This window comes from Struthio camelus, chromosome 6, assembly GCF_040807025.1.
Source record: "Struthio camelus isolate bStrCam1 chromosome 6, bStrCam1.hap1, whole genome shotgun sequence".
Classification (NCBI taxonomy): domain Eukaryota; kingdom Metazoa; phylum Chordata; class Aves; order Struthioniformes; family Struthionidae; genus Struthio; species Struthio camelus.
In genome coordinates this window covers 8,023,748-8,045,381 of record NC_090947.1, presented here as the reverse complement: position 1 = coordinate 8,045,381, position 21,634 = coordinate 8,023,748, and the positions used below count along the sequence as shown (strand labels likewise).

The following is a 21,634-nucleotide window of genomic DNA, read 5'->3' as shown; positions in this document are numbered from 1 at the left end:
GAAGATGGGGAGAGTGGTATATTGTCATCTTTTTTCATGGGGAAAATCACTGGTGCTGGGAGGGGAAGGAGGAGTGTCTGTATACATGAGTGTCATGTGACCCGTATGAAATTGAAATAGGTATAATCATTTTTCTCTTACCTTAGTGCTACTTGTTTTAAGCAGAAAGTAACTTACCTGTTCGTTTCAGAAGACTCTATTTTTGTTGAATTTGTTGTCGTATGTAGCAGAAAATGATTGCCTGTGTTCAGGGCTCCATCTTTGCATTTTATCTTTTTTTTTAACCAGTATTTCAGGACTTTTAATGTTTTTACCTTGTTAAGTATTGAGAAGCAGACGAAGAGAAACCATTGTGCATGAAGTCATTTCTCTTCTACTGGAGAAGTACGGGTGCACTCAGTTTGGTACAAGGACAGTGTCTCATACAGCTAATATTTTTAGGTTGTGATTATGTGATGGAGGAATGGGGAGCTACTGTTGGTGGAACTGTAGAATCATACCCGCATGCAGATCTATTTTACGTGTAGTCTCTTACTCCCTTTGCTCCCTTGTCTTCCAGACAGGGACACATCAGCTTATAAAACGCCTTTGAGCAGAAACGTGAATTTACATGTTTACTGATAAGACTTAGTATGTCTAAAACAAAAAGTCTTCCTATTTTACTTTCTATTTAGTCAGCTTTTTTCTGCTGAGAAGTTCCCTATAAAAATAGATAGGGGAACAACAAAAATCACTTGTTAAGTCTTCTTGAAGAACAGAACTATAGCTCATAAATTCAAGTTTTAGAGAATATTTTAAACTGTAAGTTTAAAAAAGCCTAGATACAGTCCATATGTAATATGCTGATATCCGTCTTTCGTGGGTGTGGTGGATAATGGAATATAGAACTATTTTTTGGCACCTAAGTTAGCATGTGGCATTTCATTTCAGAGGGTGACGCTCAAATAACCTTACAGAAATCCACATTCCCGAGGCTTGCTTTATTTATAGAACAAAGAGGTAAGGGGCACTAATAGTTTTATTTATTGCCTTCCTGGAAATTTCATTTTCAGATAGATGGTTCCCTGAAATGGCTTGTTTTTTGGACTAGTATGACATGCAAGGAAGAATTCTTCTATCCGTGTTTATCTGACTCAATAAAGGATGACTGGGAGAAAAGTATTGCTAAGACAAGACACGGTCCGGGAAAAGCATTGTGGTTTACCAGCTGTTAATCTCTTAATACAACATCAAAAATAATGCGAAAAGATACGCTGACACGTTTTATGTAATGTTAAATCTGCAGGCCTTGCATAATATCTTGAGACCATTGCCTTCAGGTTTGAATTTGAAATAGTTTTTTCCAGTGGGGTAGTGCTTTGAGATAAATTGTTTTGAATTTCCTGTATATTGCAGTCTGCTTGTTTTTAAAAAGGTAAACCACCATACAGATAACACCTGTTGGTTGTGAGAGGGGGATGTATGAGAATGCTGTAGTAACCTTTGTAGGTAATGGTTCAATCTGGTTGATTTTAAGATTTTAAGAGGGTTCCCCCCCCCCCCCCCCAAGAAAGTGTTTGAAATAGTCTTTTGAATATCAGAATGTGTGGTATCTCTTTTTTCTTGTTTCTCCCTCTTCCCCAAACCACTTAAAATTTGTCAGCTGTAAAGTTATTGTGTTGCTTATTTTGTCTTTCCCTCTGAATTTTGGCAGAATATGAACGTGAGCTCCTTTAATTCTTCCTTCAGCGTCAAGATTTTAAATACGAATCACTTAGCTCTTCTTAATTGAACATCTTTATGCAGTATTAATCTGATCTTTGGTGATGGTAAAATTTTCTTTCTTCTTAAGATGTCTTTCAGCCACTGGAGGAAGAAAAAAAATCTATCAAGCTGAGACAGAGTTAAGTCCAAGTTACTAATCCATTTAGGTGAATACTAAGAAGAATAGTGCTGAAAATTCCCCGTCATTAAACAATTTAGATCACATTCTTAATAGCAGAAAAATCCAAACTTCTTGTGTGAGAAATGAAGCCAAAGGTTGCAAAATAATCATACTGTTTTTCTGGTATGTCCAACAGTAGTTTTATTTATTAATTTTCAATTTTATGTGAAACAACATGCTCTGCATTAATATCTGCTCATATTGAAGACTCTGGTAATTAAATTCAGAGTGTTACAGGCAGTTACCGAAGTGAAAACTTTCTAACTTGCATTTCAGCCCCCAGCATAAAGCAAACACTGGTGCGTGCTTGTTTCATGATGTTTCATGCCCTTTCTCTGCAATTGCTGAAAGAAAATATTCTTTGGTTTTACACCTGAATCAGGCAATGTCAGATGAACAAATCTTCTTTAGAAAAGAAAAGGACGGGGGAAATCCAGATATATTTTATTGCTATTTAAGGTTTAATAACTTATAGGAAAGACAGAAGATTGGTACATAGTTGTGTTAATGTACTTCTACATAATGAAAAATGTTAATATTGTTTGAGTAAGGAAATGTAACTGTTACAAAAATAATATTGTAGTACTGAGTAAAATGTGTTCTTTTAAGCATTCAGAATATACTTCAGTCATGATGGCAGTCTCAGCATTTTGAGTGGGTACACACTTTAAATGCTTTTCACCTTTAGGAATGCCTCCAAGGTTAGTGGAGAAACTTGCACTGTAATTGCCTGAGTTGTAATTGTTCTTCAGATTAACAAGGGATTTAAGTTTCTACTTGTTAATCTGCAAGCATTATAGTCACTTAAAAACTCTGTCCATTGAAAAAGGCATATTATTTTCAAAAGGTTAATACTAGAAACTAGTAATAAATATCCAATTAAGCGTATCAGTCGCTATGAGAAAGACATGTAAAATTCCTTAATGATTCAGATTGCTAATAATCATTCTCATCATTGAAGATCTTGTGACGCGTGAGAGAAGTATCTGAAGCGTACTTTATGTGACTTGATGCGTATATATGTTGATTGGTATTTTTCCACTTTTCAAAGGGTTAAAGTTGCTTCTGTATTTTGCCAGAGTAGTAGTTATTTGCTGTCGTTAAAAAGTGCAATATAAAATGCTATGTAGAATGATGTTTTTGTTTAATTTGCTCTTTTTTTCATGGATCTGTTAATGAAGAGCACTTGAAATGTCTTGTTCTGTGTGTTATCACTTTATTTGTTGGGAATAGTACGGAGAAATACCACATGCCGGAGAACTTGATAGTGGTGGTAAGCTAAATATGAGGCAAAAACATTTTTTTCCTCCTATATTACTTCATAATGACTTTGTTGACTCCTGTGGAGAGGATAACGTGGAAAAGAAACAATGAGCTACTAAAAATAGTTTAAAACACTTTTTTAGTCATGGAACGTAACTTTTACCTGTTATTAACTGTAGTTCGCGTCTCATCAGATGTGCTTAAATTGATGAAATCAGAAGGCTTATTGAAGCTTTGTTGCCTCTGGTCTGTCTTTTTAGGAGAGCAAAATATAAGATGAAAGATTTTTATATAAAAGTATTACAATGAGTCTGGTGAAGGAGTGATTATACACACTAGCAAAACTGTTATATTAACTTTTCCGAGTAAATATTTTAAAGTTTTTGAGAACTCAAGTTGTTGCTGGTAAAAATGCAACGATGCTGACTAGAGTAAATTGTAAACTGAATAAGGATTGTTCTTGTCTTGTGTGAAAACTGCCTTAAATTACAACCCTTATTGAAATATTAGTGTTATCTTGTTATAATTGTCTTTAACATCTGCTGAAATGCAGATGCATAAGAATCAGTACTCTGCCAGTGTAAGTGTTTAGAACAGCAAGTTTTATTCATATATGAAAACATAGAACACTGTTTTGCTTAAGCTGTGTTAAGCACAGCTGAAAATCACCTTACTGTTTCCTACCATTTCTTACAACATTGTAGCTGATTTCTAGCAGATAGGGGTTAGAAAGAAACACAAAGGAAGAGTGACATCCTTCTCCAGGTCTGTGGCTCTAATTATTTTATTCCTTGTGTCAGTATTGCACTTCGATTTTTTTTTTTTTTTTTGAAATGTCTCTTGAGAAGTTTAATAGCGAACTTGATCATTTCTTTCAAATGCACATATGAAGTGGGGAAAAATATGCTAAATAAAACATATGTACTGAAGAGGGGGGAGGTTGGGGGAACTCACTGGCATCCTTCATCCTCTCTGAGAACTTGCCCTTCCAGAAAGCTTCAGGAGTGGTTGCACGGGGGTTGGCGGAAACTTCTGTTCGTGGACTAGCGGGCAGTGGAAGCAGTGGCTGGCATAAGGCTCTTTTCCCCTGGCAATGCTGTGGTTCCATCTCATCTTGCCCTTCTCTCTCCCCAAAGACTTACTGATTTCCTGTGTTTGTAGGACCTGTAGTATTCCTGGCATATATTTTTGTCTTTAATAATGGATTAAACAAAAGTGTAACTGCTCTGTGTCCAAAGTAACAATAGAGCTACTTTTGGTAGTATGATTTTCTTGTCGTTCTGTTTTTTGGGTTTTTTTTTGTTTTCTTTAGCTATACCTTTATGGCCCTTCCATTTGGGAAGGAGCAGGTTTATTCTTTTCCTCCCTAAAGAGAAGCTCCAAGTAGAGCTTGTCCCTTTCCAGTGATATACGGATAGACTTACTTAATCCTGGTGTTAACAGGATACAGTTCTTGCATGACAGAATTTTTCAAATATGGTATTTCTAAGGCTTTGGAGCTAATTTTTTGTCATTAATCTACTGTAAGAACAGCCGTCTTCAGCATAGAAAAGGTAGTTCATTCTATGGGATCATCATCTTAGTGTCTGAACTTGGTTTCAGAGTGCTGGTAAAAGTGCCTCCCTAAACTGGAATCCCTGTTGTCAAGTGACTCGTTTCTGCTCCTGATGCTCTACTGGCATGTTACCAGTGAGCAGTGAAAAAACTGCAGGTTCTTCTAGGAAGTACTGCAAACTCTTCAATGATTACTCTCATCAAAATTATTCAAGTAAATTCAGAGGGGGAAAAAAAAGAATAATTATTCATCATAAGAACAAACGTTTTCAGAAGTGTCCCAAAGACTTAATTACTAGCTTTGCTGAGGCTGTAATTGGTAAATTTGCATCAGCTGCTTGTAAAATTGGATTTTGAAGGCTATTTCATTAAATAGTGTTAAAGTGCAGTAGCATGTATCAAATGTTGATGGCAGAATAATTTCAAGCAGTTGAATTCTTAAACTGATTATCACCTTTGCGCTGGCATTTGTTCAATACATGTTATGAAATTGCCTGCTGAGTTTAAGTGCGGTGGGTTTAAGTGCTGAGTTTAAGCTGAGTGGGTTACTGTATACTGTGCAAAATGCTACTTTTACAAAGTAGAGCTCAAAAAGGTGTGAGGTTTTTCTTTGGCTAGAATTTTGTGCTTTTGGAAAATACAGATGGTGGCGAGACTGTTTTACCTTGATGCTGCTGTTCTAACCAGTGATGGAAGAAGATGCTTACATTATTTACTTACTTTTAATGCCTCTGGATTTCTCTAAGTCTTGTTATTGACTATTTTGATGAGATATCTTTTTGTTCAAAACGCCTATTTGATTTGCTTAATCATTCATGTTTAATCATACTGAAAATACAGTCTACAGATTTTTCTCCTTGTCAGAAGGTTTGTAGTCTTACGTCTAACTCTGGGAAGTTTACTTGCTGAATTGATCCTTACATTCGGAAGCAAACAACTGGAATACATGCTTGCTGATTTTCCAGCTCTCCTCTTCTTCATCTCTTCGTGACGAGGTGTTACTGATAGGTAGCTGATAGGCTTGACCCTAGGTGCTGCAGAAAATAACATGAGCAAAACAAATCTGCAGCTTCTTTGGATGAAGTGAAGCTGCTCCCTGCATTGTAAAAACTTTTTCCAGTCGTTAATCCCTGCACAGATGTGTTCACTATACCTGGGTGAGATGTGGGTTAGCTATTTTACCTGCTTGCCTCTCTAATGGTGCTGGCCCAGTCTTGAGAACTATGTATTCCTGCCAGTGTTTTCCTAGTAGGTCCCTTAATAAATGGTAATAAGAAGAGCAAAGGTGAAGCAATCGAGATTAGAGGTAACTGTTTTACTCTCTCTGGTTGAAATATCTTTAGCTCTTACTTGACTTTAATGATCCTTGAAGTGTTTGGCTTAAAAATACCCTCTTAAAAAAAAAGAGACTGGGGAATTTTAATCTGTATAACTTCTATGATCCAGTTTACAGCATGATCCACGACATGCCACACTGGTAAAATTGAAGGTATGGTGAGCTGCAGTGAGAGGCAGAAATTATTTGGGGAGCTGTTGAGAGGGAAAGGAAACTACACCCTTGTATATGTCTCCTAGACCCTGATTATATACCTCGGCAAAATGAAAATAAATGGTTCTTTTGTCTCTGGGGATATAAAAGTATTTTTAAAAATAAAAACAAAGTCCTTTTCAGGGTATTGTTTGCATCTTGAAGAGTATTAAATGTACCTGCCCCGAGTTTCAGAATCTGTTGTGGATAATACTCAGCACCATGACTTTTGTATATGAATTCATGTTCACCTCCAGATAAGTGTTATCCCTTTGCATTTTATGCAAGCTGATTTGCAAATCTAAGGCAGATTTTCGCTGGATATAGAAAACTGGTAGTTCTCAAGGTGTTTTTAACCGTTTCATGAATTATGCTACCTTTTGCAGCTTATTGGTGATTTTGGCATGGGAAGCTTATTAGTTTTGCAGAAATACTGTACTTTCAGACTAATTGACTTAATTTAAATCCTGTGTTTTTTCTCTTTTGTGTCTGAGCTCATGAGCTCATTGTTACTCTAAATCTTTACAGTTTAGAACAGGAATTGCTGAATTAGAGAACAACTCATTCTTTAAAATATCTAATATTTGTCCACGTTCTTCAAGTTCAGAGTAAAAGGTAGGCGTGTTTCTTTTCCCGTTTAGCAAATGTGCAACCATTTAATTATGGCTATGACAGTATTCCCTCTGGTTTCCTTTTATTATTGCCTTGGAATATGGTGAATTCACCAATGATAACTTAAGATCAGAAATTCTTAAACTTTTGCTAGCTCTGGAACATTTACTGTAAAAGTGTGAGCTCCCTTATGTAAGTGTTAGAAAACAGAAAGATAAGATGTGCTTTCTGAAGTGATGTTCATCTGGATGTTTGTGAAGTCAGTATGTATCTGTCCTTAACTAGGTTTAAGGTAATGTCCAGTTCGTGTCCAGATGCTGAAGAGTGACTGTGTGAGTGATTTTGTTAAGTGTCCTCTTGTAATTACTTTTTAATAGCAAACTAATTGTTACTGATAAAGAATGTAAGCAGGAAGTCAAATGCAGATTTATCTGCATGTGATTTCAGTAACGTAGACTGGGATATCCTTCAGTACAGTTTCAGAAATGTACAGTAAGAATTTGCTTGAAGTGGCTTTTACCTCAGTTATTTGAAATGGTGCTGAGTGCTGTGTTGTTCTGAACTATGATTGCAGATGCCTCAGAAGTCATTTTTCTGTGCGGAGTTGGTGTTTGCCTAAGTTCGTTTCCCTGTCACGCACAACTGCTACCTTTTTTTCTTGAATATGTTTGAAATGAATGAACATTGCACTGCGTTAACAAGTTAGCATTAAGGTGTTTCTATTATTATGTAGGTAATGGTAGTTACACAGTTTTTCTTCATCCAGTGTAATACCTGTGCACGTTCCATTTCTTCTTGAGCCAAAGACTCTTGAGTCATTTTCTGTGGTGGCACAACTCTAACAGCAGGAGGAAGAGTCCCTCGTTCCAGACCAGCCTGGTGGTCGTGGGAATAGGCTTGAATCTCCTCTGTTGAAAGGAGATAACTGACCTGAGTTTCTTACAGCCTGTGTAAAAGGGCTAACTAGATAACTACATAAAGGCCATTACCTCCTCTTCTAGCTATGTCTTAAAGGACAACACAGCCTGTGTGAAATAAATGCCGTGCCTACTCTAGCTGCTCTCAGAAGTGAGGACAGGTTTCACAGCTCATGGATGTTGCTCCCAGTTGTTTTATGTAAGGTATATTGCTGACAGATTGGATCTGGATTTAGAATAAAGCTTCAGTGTTTGTTATTACGCTGTTGGCTGTTCCTAGGCAGTTCCTTGTTCATGCATGGTTTTTTCAGATTTCATCATGACTTGCCTAGTTCATGCCTGTGTAGTGATGAGGCATCTTACATAGGATTTTTGATTCCATGCCAGAAGCCAAGCATTTTTTTATTTATCCTTTAGCCATTTTGCTTCCTGTTGTCCTCCTTACTAGCAGAAGGATCATGACGGTCTTGTTGTACCGTTTAAAATTGGGTTAACTATTGTTGGAATCTGTTTTTGTTTAATACAGTAATAAAAATGTCTTCCTTGGACTTCCCAGGTGTCTGCAGCCATTCTTCTTTACAGGTGGCTAAGGACCTTTTATATAAAAAGACATATGATAGTGCGTTGTTCCTATGGTGGAAAAACTCCTTAAGCTATTCTTAGTCTTTAAAGAAAAATGAATTACAGACCTCTTTTTCTCCAGGTAAGTTGTCGCTTATCTGTCTCCCTAATGAGAGAAAACGTCTCCCTAACTTAAGAAAATGACCTTTTAGTTGGATGTGTGGTTCTGAATGGCTTTGATAGAAACGTGAATGATTCACAAAATGTTTTTTGGGGAACAGCATGCAATTTGTTGTGCGTATCAATGACTAACACTTTCAGTGGTTTGGATTTTAGTTAATGGTAGTTGTGTGTTAGGGCTTAAGAAAAGCACTCGTAACTATTAAATAACGGGGATTTATTTAGGCAACAGCAGAATGAAAGGCCGTTTGTTTTCACTCACGAGTAACTTTACGAAATAATAATACTGACTGAAACTTGTCAATTCCTTTGGCCATCTTTGAGCATGTCATAGGTCAGGAGAGCAATTCTTCCTGAAGCGGGGGAACTAAAGATCACTTTTTATTTCGCCTCTGCTGAGGTACGTCCATCAATAAGTAACTCGGTACTTGGCAGCACTGGCGTCTTAAGATCAGTCCTATGAAAGTGAAGGGTTATTTGTGAGACTGATTGGAGTATCAACAATAAATTCCTGCCCAGCAAGGAGAGAAAGCAATTATTTTCCTAAAGAAATGTCCTGTTGTTCTGGGTTAGAGGCTTCAGAGGTTCTTTGTAAAATGCGTAGAAGATGTGAGAAGTCTCGTTTTCAGCAGTTACATGGAAGGAGAAGGAAGGGCGCACAGAAAAGCATGGATGTTGTCTTTCCTTCTGGCAGCTGGCAGAGTGGAAAATGGAAGCAATAGGAAAATGAGTGAAGTTCTTAGGAGGAACCACATTCACATCACAATTCTGAAATTGAAACATGCTGTGTCTTTATAAAGATTTCTCTGTTACCTAATTTCCAGTTGCTGTCACGGCCTCCAGCTTGAGCTTTTGTGCTTGCTATCCTTCTTAGTGAAAATCAGACACTTTGTTAAGAATGGAAGGCAAAAGAAAATAGTGAGTGCTTCCGATTAGCTTAAATGAAACCTTCTACTGTGATACCACTTATTCCTGTTTAGTTACAGTCTGTGCAAGAGCTTCAGAAAGCCCCTCAGACTTGGAATGGCTTATTACTGCTTTATGTTGACAAATCCTAAATTATCTTCCGTGAGCTGGCACGGAATGTTGCTGGAATGACTAGTGTGCATTGCAGGGTTGAAAGTCCATTGTAGAGCAAACGAAGTATTTTCAGACTGTGCACTTTCAACCTCAGCGCCGTTTCACTTCTGAAATGTGATCACTTAGATTTCTCTCTTTTTGAAAAGATAAGTCACTTAACCTTCATCCTCCTGAAGTAGCAGGTAATTACAATTTTTACAGCTGTCATATAGGAAGTTAGTTTGGATAGACTGTTAGCCCATGAGTTTGGGAATGATTTTACTGAAGTCTTTCTATATGATTTTTCTGGGCTGTGATCCTTCAAAAATGTATTAAATGGTGTGTCCTTTAAATTTAAAATATACCTAATGTAGGAAAAAAGCAGAATCACTTTATACGTTATTTTGATTTAATGCACAGGCTCCTTGCTATAATTGTAATGAAAAGTTTAACTTTAACTTTTGCTGCTTACTTTCTGGCCTAAAGCCTGATCTGAGTACAGAATATACCTTTAAGTTATGTATGTAGGCAGTTTACTGCACTTTTTTTTTTTAAACTATTCCTCATATCTGTAGCATCTTCTGATGGTGAATAAGTTTTAGACTCATTGTTATGAAATGTATACTTTCTCATTTTGAAGACAGCAATATGAATCGTCATGTCCCTCTAAAGTGTGACCGTGGGCCAACCTCATGTCTTTGTAGGCTGTAAAGTAAAAGATGCATTTCTGGGCTTTGTCTTCGGTGAATTACTAGATTAACAGTACGTTTTCGTATGTCCACTGGGCGATCCTACAAGGTCAGATGTGGAATATGAGCTGTAGCTTAGAATGCTTTTATACCATCTGCATTTAGAAGTCCTGCAACTTATGTAATAATCACTGAAATCCATATTTCAGTTAACAGATCATTTTCCTACAATTATTTACCTGAAGACAGGCTGTATATCACTATAACGTTTCAATATTTAAAAGGTAAGTTGGAGTGCAAAGTTCTGTCTGCAAGTTGTTTAGGGTATTTGTTTTATTGAGGTAATACAAATGGCAACTGAACCTCTACAAAGAACTGAGATCTGCTGAGCTCAGGACCTGTATTATATTCCTCCTGGCAGTCAAATGGCTAATGAAGCCTGACAGTGCACATTTTTATTCCTGTATAGCACTGGAATAAGCTTTTTCCTATTTTGCAACCTAATATTTAAAGTTAGGGTTGCGGTGAATAGAGCCAACAAAAAGTACTCATGAGACCGATATATGTACAGATGTGCTGTATGCTATTTCAGAGTCTCGTACTGTGGACATTTGATAGTTAAAAAGTTCAGTAGAACAAAACTTGCAGTTTCATTGAATGATAGGTCTTCTAATGTAGATAGATCTGCTTGGCTGAGTATGATCTGAAGTTGTTTAAAGGTAGTTCAACTGTTGACATGAAGGAGAGACACCCATTTTGCAGTACAAGTAAGGTCTAAAGCGTTTTCATAGTGGAAGGGGTGGGTAGAATCTGTGGAAACTTTACCTTTGATTCTGTTTATAAAGCTGCATGTGTAGCATATGGAAAGCAACGCATGCTTGAAATTTCTCACAGTGAAATGAGAACTAAAGTGCTTTGTCTTTCCATTACTATCTGAGAAACAAGAAGTGAATTTAAAATAATATAGAAGGTCTAAAGTGTTTGTAAAACAGGGGAAAACTCTTTAAACAGCGTCTTCCCCCGACTTTCTTTAGTCTCTGGGTTTTGCAAAGCATAATAAAACCCCTACCTTCTGAGCTTAGACTCCATGTGATGGATTTCTTTTTTATCCTTGAAGGTGTGATGAACAGTCTTCCAGTTGTTTAAAACCTGTCTCACCTGACCAAGACAGCCAAAACTTTTTTTCTCCTTTGAATCAGATTTGCTGTTTCTGTGCTTGTTATTAACTTTCTGAGAGGGGGCTTAGTCTGGATTCATCTTCAGTGCACCCCTTGACACACTGGAAACATTTGAGAACAGCATTTATGTATGTGGGATTTGGTTAACCATGATAAGGATGATATAAGGTCTTGGTATGTGTCTTCTGTAGTTCATTGTTCCAGTTAAAGCTGCCTAAATCTTTATTTCTGTTACTTTGGAGTGAATTGAAAAGCAGGATAAAAGACCAGTTGTACTCTTAGGAAAATGTTAAATATTGCAGCTGGCCTTATGTTGTCTACATTCTTTTTGCCTTCTAGTATGGATTTAAATATTTGGTATTACAAGTGAGCATGCTTTCACTGTGTTATGACATGCCATAGGAGTTGAGGAGGCTTGGGCTGCTGACAAATTCAGCAGCTGCTTATTCATTCCTAAAATGACTTTTGCTCCCTTCCCTCCCTCCCTCCCTCCCCCCCAAATGTTGATATTTTAGCAAGGTTCAGGCAGTATTATTGACAGGAATAGAGAACTAGAATGCTTTTGTGGGGGGAGAGTATGATTAGATGTATTTATTTTTTATCTGGATACTTTATATGAAGCACACCTCTTAAAACATCACTTTTTATCATTTAAAAAAACCCTACTTTCAAGACAGTCAAACTGAAGCATTAAACTTCTAAAGTAACAGCTGTTGTTCCAAACACCGGTATGTGGGATATGAATGTTTCATGTTTACAGAATATGGAAAGTGTAGATGAATGGTTAACCAGCTAAAATGTTATTTGGTCAGTTCACTTTTTGAAAAGAAAATTTAAAATTTTGCCTGACGCTACTCATTGTGGGTAACTATCAGTGCTGTGATTGCTCATCTGTGAAACTAAGGAACACAAGTTTATGGGAGGTGCTGGGGAAGTTAGAGGTCCAGGAAGAGAAGCCCTTGGTTTACTTACCAGTTTAATTTTCTTAATGTAACTTTGGAAGTTCTGCTGCCTCTAGAATGTGAGTAGTAACACTTCCTCGAGGGAGGAAAGCAATAGTCGGATCCTGCGCACATCCAGAATGGTCTGGGCAGTAACGTGTTTGAACACTAAGAGCTGTATTTCATCACTAGTAAATGATGATGATCTTCCTGTAATGAGGTGCATGTGTAGTTGCCTGATACTTAATAGGGTACAGTTTGAGAAATGGGTAGTTTTTGTATTTGTATTGCTGCTGTGCTTAATATTTTGTTCAGGGCATGTTTAGAAAATCTGCTTGTAACTGACTCTTTGATCTTTTTCTTTCCAAAAATGAGCAAGATATACGTTCAAATGATACCCGTGACTCTGCGTTCTGTAAATAATTGATTTATGTCCTCTGTGTATTGCTAATGGTTTTATAGTGTCTTGAGGAACAGGGCATTATTTAAAAAGAGGAAGTTGGGTCTACCACAGAGGAAGCAGTATATTATGGCTTAAATGCTGTCCTTGTCATCTTTGGACCACACTTTTCTGCATGCGCTCGCGCGCGCTCTCTCTCTCTCTCTCTCTCTCTTTTTCTCTCTCTCATATTACATGCATGTGTCATTCTTGATATGGTTTCCCAAATCTCTCTTTTTGCTGCAGACAATATGTAGTTTTGAATGTTGTGCGTATACCTCTCTGGTCCTTTTTTTGAGTACTGGTCTTGAAACGTTTGCTCCTGAAATGCTGTTTGATTTGAAACTGGAAAAGCAGGAAAATACCTTTTTCTGCATGCAGTTCCTTCCTGTGCTCAGGAGTACAGGAAGCACGCGCCCTAAAGTTTTGTTGGCCAAAACCGTGCCATAGGCAGTGTTATGCCCACTGGGAACTGGACAGAATATTATCCTTGGTGTTCCCTATCTCGAAGTGAACGCAGAGGAGGTTGGATGGTGTAATTAGTTGTGCTAGTCCTGTGCTGCCTGCATGTTCTTCTCAGGTGGGAGAAATTCTTTTGAGGATGCACAAGACTTGAAAGTGGGGCTGAGAACTTGCGTTCTGTGACTTGTTTGCATTTTTTGACTGGTGAGGAATAATGGAGCTTGAAAGAGGTACTATCAGTCAGACTCGACCTTATTACTTTAGCATGGAAGGCTCTGAATTCTGCAAATGTATTGTTCTTTTAACTAGTATTGTCTGGAAGAGAAGGTTGTGACTTCAGAGGAAAAGTAGAGACCAGGAATAAACAAACTCCTCAGAGGCATTCTGTTTGTTTTTTACAGCTATTTCTTTAAAAATGGTGAAGCCACTGATATCTTGTTTGAGGGGGTTCACATTGATTCCTGTGAAGCATTCTAGCTCTGAAAGGTTAAGGTTATACATTGCTATTTAGGTTGCAAACCTTCTTTCTGTGGAGATGTTACATTATTTGATACCGGACTGTTGTCTGAAATAAATACGTTTCCCTGTTGGGACATGTGTGAAGTTTATTACTTGGCTGACTACCCTTTTGAATCTTGTGGGCTTGGGCTGCAGAATAATGGAGCTAGTTGATGTTCTGTTATAGGTTTGAGCCAAAGATCTTAATTTTACAAACGTTTTTCAAATACTGGAATCTGCACTTCCCATCTGCAGTTGCCGTGCCCTGCATCTTTGTTCCCCTCTCCCCAACGGAGCTGGTAAAATTTGTTGCGGGGCGCTCTCTGGCTTGTGATTGAGCTGTTTCATCTCAAGATCCCCTGAATGGTTGCACTGATGGGACTGAGACAGTGACATTGGCTGCTAGTACCGTTCCTGCGTGGGGGATTCCTGGTCATTCTTCTCAGCAGTGCTGCCATGAGACCACAGCCTGAAGCTTGCCAGTTGGTTCCCTTAATTCACGAGAAGGTCCGCTGGCAGCTTTGATGTAACAGCTGCAACTGATGGTATAGGGTAGTAGCACCCAGGTGTTGAGTGATTCACTGCTGATAGTTCTGGCTATTGTCCAGTAAGTCATGAATTTTATCTAGCCTCTAGCTTCTTGACTATGATTTCATGTACACCTTGATGGCCGTTCATTCAAAGGGCACTTACTACGCTGACTTTGCACTGATTAGTTATGTCGAACTTTTCGAGCTCTTGCTGTACTGCTGTATATTCAAGCAATAGCAGAGTGTGAGGTTAAGGTTTTACAATCCTACTGAGCAATGAGAAGAGAGCAAAGTAACATGACCCATAGCTTTAGCTTTCTCTGTTTTGCGTAAACTAAATTAATTGGAAGGCTTCCTTAATGTGAGTGGAAAAAAGTGTCCAGGTAATTGCTTCCTTATTTATTGTATTTTTATCTATCTATCTATCTATCATCCTTTTAAAGTATGGTGCAGGATTTCTGTCAAATGCAAGAGAATGCTTTCAACAGAATGCTAAAGCTGTATGAGTTTTGTTTTTTTTTTTTAACCAGCAGCCCAATTAAAACCTATCTTGTGTATGAGAAATCAGCTTAATAAAAAAGTGTATATAAAAAAAATTTAAACTATTTATTGAGACTAAAGTATTTGAGGTCTCCCAGTAATGTTTTATGTTGATAATACCACCTACCTCTTGTCTAATGCTTCTTACAAGCAGATGCGCAAAAAGTATACTACTCTGAACAGCTAAGAAGTAATAGTACTGAATACTAGGAATTCATCTTTGGTTCATGTGATTGGCTTTGTCTATTGTTGTAACAGTAATGTGTGGAAATCTTTCTAAACTTTCCTCCACTGACTTTTGGGCTTGCTTTTCCTTTTTCCTATGGTGGTGGGGTTTTCTTGTTCTTTGTTTGTTGATTTTTTTTGTTTGTTTTTTGTTTTATTACTTGAAGGAGGGGGGAGTCTCATTTAAAACAAACTCTTAGTTTTCCACCTAATCTTTGACTTGTAAAATTAAATTTTAAATGACACTGTCCTTTGTGTGTAGCACTGTCAAATCCAGAATATGCTATTGTAAGTCTAATATTTATTGACTTTTCAATGCACTGTTTCTTTCCTTCTGCTGTCGCTTCTTCTTGGCAGAAGACCTAATTTGCTTTAACTGAATCGGGAGAGTTTCGTAGAGAGAGATTTGAATTTCTGACTTTGCATATGCAAATAGCTTGGATCGTCTGCTGCAGATAGCGTAGTCCTAACCTTTTTTCTTATGATGGGAGGAAGAGGTCTTTTGGCTCCTTTCACTATGTGATTATGAGATGGAGTTGATGATGAATTTATACTTGTGTGGGAGCTTTGCATGAGAAATCTCCAGTGCTGTAATGAAGTGGCTGGAATGAGTCACTTCAGTTTTGAAAGGCTTTTGCAGAACTTGAATGTGGGAAAAGCCTAGTTTATGAAAAGAAAGCTTTTGCTAGTAATAAAAATTAGTAGAAATTGTAAATAAATGCTTTGTGCATATCTTTCATCTAAATCTTACACAGCGTGACCTATGAACTGAACTTGTAGACGGTTTCTGTATTTAGGCATGATACTGTTAATGACAATATTTTTATTTATATCCTGAAGTTATTTTGGATTTGGCATCTGAAATATTTTATGTAGTGGTATCACCAGGCATAGGGAATTTCTCTAAGCTTTTCTTCTGTACTTTATGAAATGTTTGGATTGTCCTTGACCTGATTTAACAATTTGATTTCTTTCCCACCCTGGCCTGCGAAATCAATTTGGCAATCCACTTCTTGATGTTCCACTTTATACAAAAGTATAGGGAGATGAGAGGCCATGGCAATATTTAGAATCGTTAAGCCTAGATAGGTAGCTCAGGGTTGGTGTATATTTTTATTTTTTATGTACTGACATGTTATCACATGAAGATCAGGAACCAAACGGTCTCTTGTCAGTTTTTAGTCTAATTTTTGTATTGAGTAAGAGAAGCAGGGAGATTAATGCAAAGGGATACCTGAAGAACAGAGCTGCTTTTCTAGCTGCAGAACCGCGCTTGCTAGCCATTCCTCTGCGTGCTTTGGAGTCAGTCAAGTGAACTACCTGCTGTCATGTAAATGAGCGAGATCAGATGCCCAAAGCTTGACTCAAGTACTTTAACATGCTTTTTGTGAATGAAAAAAAATCTAAGGTGGTAACTGATAGCAAGAGCTGTAGCACTTTTTTACTGAGTTGAAGTGACATCTTAATTCAGAAGAGTGAAACTGAAGTACATCACCTGTATAGGTTTCAGGACCTTCAAAGAAGCAGCCTTGCTCTACTTTACCTCCATGTCCAGTGATTCCCTCCTACTGACGGGAACAGATATGTAGCACAAACAAATGCATTCCTTTACAGTGTGAACATGTACCCTGACAACAAGTGATCCGTAAATAATCATACATAAGGAATTGATTTGTGTGTTTTAGTAATTTTATGTTGGCTTTACTGCAGAGATGTGTTGGGATGCAGGGAAAATGTGCAGAAAACTCCCTGTGGAATGGAGTTTATAACTCTACAAAAATTATTTCCTTCTCTGGCTTGCAATCCTGTTCTGATTTGCCAGGGAGGAGTCGCACACTGGCCCTTAAAGGTATGCTAGGCTATAACTCCTATCAGCAGAGCTTAATAAATCCTATAGGAAGATGATAGGGAGAACTTGCCAGCACGTTCTTGAATGGGAGTTTAGAGGTACAGGGACAGACAGAAAAACAATAAAAGCAATGAGAATACGTCCTTGATTTCTGTTTTGTTTCATTATCTATCATTTGGTGCTGTTTTTTTTGGTTATTTCTGCTTGAGGTAGACAGCTAACGTTCAAGTGTAGTAACTTTAAAATGCTGAAAATTAAAACTATTTTGGCAAATCTGTATCTCACTTAGCAATCCAAGGAAATAAGATTACAGGTATTGGAAAGTTCCACAAATTCCTGCGTCTGCATAAACGTTTTCATTAATACAGGATGCAGGGCGAGAGATAGAGTTTGGAAATTATTCTGCTTTTAGATATTAAGGTGCTAATGAATAAAGACGCATGTTTTAACGTTGCTTTTACGCTGACCCATCATCTACATTTTAAATAGCTACTTCTGTTGCTTTGTGGCTTACTTCAGCTATAGCAAATTATTGCAGATCGGTTTGCTCTTGCCAACCCTTGTCCTTAACAAGATGTGAACGTGTGCCAAGTAATTACCATTTCTGGTGTCACAAATTACATTCTTACATAGTGTGGTCAACTTAGTACAGCTGCTTTCGGTAGTAGAAATAATCAACTGTGGTATGCTTCTACTGTGTTATTCTGTAGTTTATTCATCTGGCTCGATCCTTAGAGAGGTCTTTATACCAAAGAAGATATTTTTGAGGAAACAAAAATAATTGTTCTTTTGGGATGTTCAGGAAAAAAAAAAAACTCTTCAGTCTGAGGCCTGCCAAATTGTTACACAGCTGTTAAGATGATATAATGGTTTTTTGTTTGACTGAGGACACGGATACAAACTTCCTTCCTCTGCATTTATATTTATTCTAGTTGTATGCAGAATTTGTGGTATATATCTTCCAGTTTTCTGTTGAGGGAGAGTCCCTATAAAATACGTACAAACTTACACATATAGTTTATATTTGTTTATGAAATGGATGACCTAATTTCTGTGAACTGGATATAACCTCCTCTCCCAATTCTACCAAAAAAAAAAAAAAGGGGGCCAGAATAAGAGTTTGCCCTGGTTTTATATTGCAGAAAAATACTCAACTTAGTATTATTGACTGGAATGCACTTAATCTTGGGAGACCTTCACCATGGTTAAGTTAAAAGAGAACTTATTTAGCCAGACTTTTAAAATGGACTCGGAGTGGGTAGTAGATTCCGTCTTGTTTGTGCATGTAAGGTATTCCTGCATTTGTTATGAGCCACGTTTCCTGCTGCTCTCCAAATTATACTGAAGGAAATGACTACGCTGGTGATCGACTTTATGGACACAAGCTTAAGTATTTTAGAAAGGAACTGAGATTGGCTGTAGTGATACTGTAAACGGAGATAGAATTTTGCCTTAGGAAGGGCATGGTTCTTTGAGCAAGATGTGAATTCCATAAATGTTACAGTATAATCCCATTCTTAGCCCTGCTTTTTCTAATTAATTTTTAATGCTTAGAAGTTGCATATAGTCCTCCTTGTAGGAAGGACAGGAATTTTTATGTTCTGCAGGGAAAAATGGAGGTAGCTTGTGTTAATATACCTGTAATAGTGGCTTTTTGTTGTTTTCTGGTTTTCTGGTTTTTTTAAACAATATTCTTGTAATATCATTTCGCTTGCAGCCAGGAAGGGAACTATTAAGGAATTATAGAAAGCATCTCACTAGTTAAGAGGAGTCATCTATAGAGTTTATCTGCTTGCGCTGTTTTCCATTGTCAGTTGAATTTGGGTGAGAATGAAGCTTAAGTTTCTGGTGCGATGGCAAAAAGAGAGATTTTATTTCTTGGCAAACTGTTGCTTGAAGTTTCTAAAGTTTGTAGTTTTGATTCTCAGTTATGTAAAAATTTGATAAATACTTTTCGTGGTGTATGCTTTTTGTGAGATCACCTTTAGAGCCAGATGCGGAAATGTTCCGTTTATAAAAACTGGATTGAAAAGGTTTTTACAAGTGGCAAGATACTGAAAAAATTAATACCTCGGACTCCTTTTTCTGGTCTCCTGAGTATCCTGATCTGTCAAATCTTGCTTTGATAAAACAGAAACTGAGACTGAGAGAACCCTCCTTTTAGGAAGGAGTTCACTGTGACAGGAGAAAATACCAGTGACACTGGATGATGATTAGAAGTCTTCACAACACAAGGACTAAAAAACACCTTGCACTTTTTTTTTAAATCAACAATATAAATATGTTTTCACAAAAATGAAATTAGTTTTTTTTTTTTTCCTTTAGCAAGTATGATCTTCAGATTTAAAAAGGCAGCCAAGGATAGTAAGCAAATTGAGATGATGTGAAAATATGGTAAGAGGAAGTTTGCTGCAACAGTGTGCCAGCCTGCAAATGATTTTGGTGTTGTATTTTAATTCAAGGATTGACTTAGGGCCTCATACTTGAGGTTGCGCTTATTACAAGGTTACTGGTGTTTCCTGAAGTAGTAGTGCGACAGAAGGAGAAAATGCTGCTGATTTCTAGCTGGCTAAGAAATTAACGCAGGATGTTTCACTTCTAGTAGTCATTGGAACGGGATCTCCAGCTCCCGAAGGAAGGCTGTAATTAGGACTGCTTTGAGGTACAAAGAGTTACTGCTAGTCAACCCACCAAGTGAAATGGGAACTTTCATAGCTGAGTGGAGAAAAGACAAAGTACCCGCTGCTATGGAATTGCTGCTTAAAGGGCAGGAAGACAACCTGTATGTTGTTTTTGAAATATCCCTAATACAATACTTTGTTAAAATGCACTGCCCCTGGTTTTTTCACTTATATGGGGATGCATAGTTGCAAATGCACTGGATTAAATGTAAGATTAGAATTAATTTAGAGTTAAATTTAATGGTAGCTAAGGTGAGGAGATAAAAACCCTGCTTTAAGTGGCAACCAGTTCCCCCCCCCCCCCCCCCCCCGTGTATCTTGTGAAACCACACCCACAGTTGAGGGTGTAGTTGGAGGGCTGAGCTCTGTACACCAAAAACCTCTCTGCTGTTTTTTGAGTTAAGGAAGCCTCAAGGGCGATAGTCAGACCTTCTGTCTTACCTGTGCTTTTACGGTGCCGGACAAGGACAAGGGAAGTGGTGGTTCTTCCTTCTCCAGGAAGTAGAACTCAGGGTACCCCTTCGTGTTTCCGTAAGGGATCTACCTTGAAATGTTTTGCAGGAAGTAAAGAAAAGGTCGTTTCAAAAAGTGGAGGAAAAAAAAAAGTCTATCTTTAGTTCTGATTGAGGTTCTGTTTAAAATCTTAGAGTTAGGTCACGGATCTATAACGGTGTATTTCTTGTAAGTCTTTACGTTAAAAAAAGGTTTAGCAGAAGATATCTTGCAAGTCTCATTCCAAATGAATTTTGCAGTCTTGACTCTGACTGCTGGTCTGGGGGGAAAACGTCAAAATTCTTACTTGACTGACTAACTCCAGACTTAGCCTGGCACTGTAAACATCTACTCGTTATATACAATGAATGCTTTAGATACTGAAAAGTTGTAATGATTTCTAACTTATAGAATTGGTAGTAAACTGCTCCCAGAACGTTTCATTTGGGAACAGCTGTAACTGTACGAAGGAGCATCTACATATGAGGACAGAATGTCCTGTCCGTTTCTGGTAATTTGGGTAACCAGTGCTACAAATACAGGCCAAAAATTACTTTTCCTGTTAATCTCAACTGTGAGCCATTTCAAACTGCCTTTTCTACTGGAATTTGTGTTGCAACAAGTATTCATTCGTACCCTCTGTGTCATTGGTTCTGTGAGGCATTTTAACAGCCTTTGCTCATGCACAGAATGTTTCAGCATTATAAATATTGCAAACTACTCTAGTGAATAAATAACTTATATTGGCAAGAAAGTTTACTGGTTGTACTTGTTTCATTCGGGAAACTGATTTAAACTTGCAATAGTCAGAAGACTTGCTGCTGCAGTCTTGACTAAACTGTGGTCTTTGTTAACATAAGGTCTTTGTTGATTCCCCCCCCCCCCCCCAATCAAATCTTCTTAGCATCGTTATACTGGCAAGAGAGTTATATTAAGCTGTAGGTTCCTTTGTCAGATAACCTCCTGTGCTTTACTCTTCCACGTGCACTTTCTTTATCTTTCCCTCATATGCGTGCCATTTGCTTACTGCTGCTGGGTGTTCTGAGGCAAGAAGGGAACAAAGATGTTTGCTTGTGTTGCCTTTGGGCTAGTTCTGATGCAGCTAATTCCACAGCTATCTGCAAGGTGCTCTGCATGTGAAATAAGTTTCCATTTTCCAGAAATGTCCAGCCAATGCTTGTAAGCATTAAATAAAACAGTGTAATAGGGAAAACCCTTTTTCTGTATTTAACCTATAATTTGAAAGCTCTATCTAATTATTGGCATGGGGCATGCTGTGTATGGGGTGTTCTCATATTTTGTGCCTTTGTGCTAAAGAGTTCACACTGGAAGTTTTCTGAATTAAGATTTTCTGATGTATTTAAGGATTGTACTAGCATCATGCTCTGGACTTGTTGCAAGGTGTTCTAACCTCTATTTAGAAGTAGTCTTTTCCAGGAGTTAGCTTCGTATCTGAAAAAGTACTAAAGCCTTCAGTGTTTATAATGAAAAGCCTAAGCATTAAATGTGCTT

The 21,634-nt window shown here is 37.7% G+C and overlaps 1 protein-coding gene across 4 annotated transcripts in view; it reads left to right on the top strand.

Moving 5' to 3' along the window:
• Window positions 1-21,634, top strand: part of RAPH1 (Ras association (RalGDS/AF-6) and pleckstrin homology domains 1) — a 109,064-nt gene that overhangs the window by 9,781 nt on the left and 77,649 nt on the right. The window contains exon 1 of one of the 4 annotated variants that reach the window (XM_068947995.1): window positions 9,705-9,801. The exons of the other annotated variants lie outside the window; for them this stretch is intronic. The gene's annotated coding sequence lies outside the window, so the exon portion shown is untranslated. Of the gene's footprint in view, window positions 1-9,704; window positions 9,802-21,634 lie in introns of those variants that run through there. 4 annotated transcript variants of the gene reach the window in all.